At 45.4% G+C, this 3,379-nt stretch overlaps 1 pseudogene; it reads right to left on the bottom strand.

The window, feature by feature from the left end:
• Positions 1-2,394: 2,394 nt before the first annotated feature.
• Positions 2,395-3,072, bottom strand: LOC101985432 (annotated as a pseudogene).
• Between the last annotated feature and the right edge of the window lie 307 nt (positions 3,073-3,379).

Raw genomic sequence — 3,379 nt, 5'->3', positions numbered from 1 at the left:
GTTCCCACATGGCAGTTCAAAGCCATCTGTAACACTGGTTCTAGGAGATCTAACTCCTTCTTCTGGCCTCCGTAGTCATCAGGAAGGTATATGGTACATATGCATCCATGCAGGTCAAACACTCATACCTGATTACTTTGGCAAGCAAAGGGCATGTTGGGTAGGTCGGCCCTGTGCTAGTGTTCTTTAGAGGAATAGAACCAATAGAATGTGTATATGTATAAAATAAAGAGGGACCCCCTAGATTGGCTTACAGGATAGGAACCGGATAGCCCAAGAGTGACTATCTGCACCATAGAGAGGCTGAGGACCCAGGAGCAGCTCACTCCACAAAGCTGGATACCCAAGCAGTAGCGGGCTGGTGCTAAAAGCATCTCTGATTCCAGGAGAGTCACTGGTTCCCAGACAGTGACTGCGGTACTGTCAACAAAGGATGGCTGTAGCAGCTGGGCTAGACACACTGACAAACCACGGTAAAGGAACAGGCAAACAAGGTGAAATGCTGTTTCCCTGGACCTCTCTATACTGGGGTAACTCAGTGGAAGGTGCCATCTACCGAGAGCATGCCTTCTCCCCTTTCTTATTACTTCCTGGGTATGCCTCACAGACCTGCTTAGAGGCATATCTATTATTTGATTGTAGATTTCACCAAGTTGACAATCATGGTGAATTATGACAGTCCGCGTTGAACATCCTCAGTTCATTCTGAACACCCAGAACATTCTGCCAGGAAAAACAACCCATCAGTTCACTGACTAGATTCTACATGGTGACCGTCCTATTATAGTCCTCGTTACAATGAAGACAGATGTCTCTGCATTCTAGCACTGATCCAGAGATGGCTGGTCCCACGTTAATGATTAGGCTGGCACCAAGTTGGCCTTTTTTTTTTTTCTTGTTTGTCATCAACCATGTCACAATGAAGAATATTGTATATTGTAGCCTCTCATACCCTCTCTGACTCTAAGTAGGTCTTGGGGTTTTTGTTGCTAGAGAGTTGGCAGTAAAGGGTGGAGTCATTTCTGCTGCATCTCTGCTCCTCTAAGGCTTCATTTGTCTTGTCTGGTTTCCTGAGACAGACAGGTCTTCCCTTTGCAGAAAGGTCTTGCCTCTGCAAGTGCACTCTTGTGTCCTTCCGTAGTCTGCAGACTCTGATCTTGTACTTTCTCTTTCACAAAACCTAACGGGAACTCCTGGCATTGTAAAAGAACTATTTCATGTATGCACTGTTTGTCTTCTTGCCAGGGACATGGATGTTTGGTGGACCTGAGACAGCTTTTAATTTTTAATGTCTAAATTGTAATGCTCTTAATAATGAGGCAAAGACACTCATGAAGCTCAGCTTCCTTTCTTATGTCTGGTCATGGTTATACTGAGATAATTTAATTATTAGTTTTTTTTTTAGGGGTGCTGTGTCTTTCTCAGTAGCTTAGACTTTCAGTCCTTCTACCTCCGCCACCCTCATGCTAGAGTTACAGGTGGATAGGACCACAAGCAGCTTCGATGTGGCTTCTGAATTCTCACATTCTTGCCAATGGTCCCTATGGTCGTTTGCTACAAAACCCATACATTAGTTACTGTTGCTGTGATAAAACACCATGGATAAGGCAACTTATACAGAAGGAGTTGGTTTTGCTTGTGGTTCCAGAGGGATAAGAGTCCATCCTGGCAGAAAGGTGTGCAATAGGACAGGATGCTGAGAGAATCAGTGGGAGTGACAAGACTATCACACTTGAAGCCTGCCCCCTGTGATGTACTTCCTCCAGCAAGGTTTCCCTCGTCAAAGGTTCGATAACCTCCTCAAACAGTGCCACCCACTGGAGACCAGTTGTAGCTCCCCTCCCAAGCCTGTGGGGACATGTCTCAGACTATCACATTCTACAATGGTTTTCTCTTTGAGAAATTCCATCTTGCTTGTGCTAAAGTGATGGGGACCATGATTTAACCAAGATGCTTGTCAGATATTTCTTCAGTTCTTATAGAAACAGTCCATTTCCTATGCTTGTTGAAGTGGGTTGCATAGAGAAGTATAAGGAGTCTCTAAGATGTTGCCAATATGGCAGCTTGCACGGTGTATCTGACTTTCTGTATCTGGAATACTTAATATTTGCAGCATATTGCTCACAATTTTAATGTTGATGATTAATTTGTTTCATCAGTTCCATCTGACTTGGAAGCGACATTCCAGGAGTCATCATGACTTGGAGGTCACATGGATTTCTGGTTATTCTAGACTTGTCTGCTTGGCAGTAAAAGTGGAGATTTGTTTTTGGCTTAGTGAGATCTGCCTAGATCATATCCTACTGACCCATGGCCATATCCATGGTTGAAAATAATATTCTTTTTTTTTTAAAACAGACTTAATTCACTTTTATTTTTCTTGCATAAAAACCCTTATGTGGTAGCCACAGCTGGAGCCTGGGTCCTCTGAACAGAGACTCTGATGTGGGTTTTCACAAGATGGTCAGAGAATTTCTGATGAGACTTGGTGAACACAGTCTCTTTCCAGAGGTCGGGGGTCTTAGAGATGACATCAAAGGTGGCCTTGGCAAAGTTGCCCAGGGTGGCAGTACAACCCCTGGCTGATGTGTAGCAGTCATCAATGCCAGCATTTCATCAGTAGCTTCTTAGGCACAGGAGCAAAGACTATGCCAGTGCCTTTGGGGGCAGGGATGAGACGCACCAACACAGAGCCACAGTGGCCTATCACATTGCACGGAACAGTGTGGGGCTTTCCATCTTGTTTCTCCAGTAGCCTCTCCACACAGGGACAATGGAAAGCTTGGCCAAGATGATGGCCCCTTGGATGGCAGTGGCTACCTCCTTGGAGCACTTAACACCGAGACCTACATGACCATTGTAGTCCCCATTAGTGACGAAAGCCTTGAACCTGGTCCGCTGGCCTGCCCTAGTCTGCTTCTGCACGGGCATGATCTTCAGAACCTCATCCTTTAGGGATGCTCCCAGGAAAAAGTCAATGATCTCAGACTCCTTAATGGGCAGGGAGAACAGGTAGATCTCCTGTAGGGATTTGATTTTCATGTCCTTAACCAGGTGGCCCAGCTTAATGATGGGAATCTACTTATTTATTTATTTATTTATTTATTTATTTATTTATTTATTTATGATTTCTGCTTCCTCCCCGCCACCGCCTCCCAGTTTCCTTCCCCTCCCCTGATCAAGTCCCCCTCCCTCGTCAGTCCAAAGAGCAATCAGGGTTCCCTGCCCTGTGGGAAGTCCAAGGACCACCCACCTCCATCCAGGTCTATTTAGGTGAGCATCCAAACTGCCTAGGCAAAGCCAGTACGTGCAGTAGGATCAAAAACCCATTGCCATTGTTCTTGAGTTCTCAGTGGTCCTCATTGTCCGCTATGTTCAG

This window comes from Microtus ochrogaster, chromosome 17 (genome assembly GCF_000317375.1).
Source record: "Microtus ochrogaster isolate Prairie Vole_2 chromosome 17, MicOch1.0, whole genome shotgun sequence".
Taxonomy (NCBI): domain Eukaryota; kingdom Metazoa; phylum Chordata; class Mammalia; order Rodentia; family Cricetidae; genus Microtus; species Microtus ochrogaster.
This window is presented reverse-complemented; position numbering and strand designations above follow the sequence as displayed.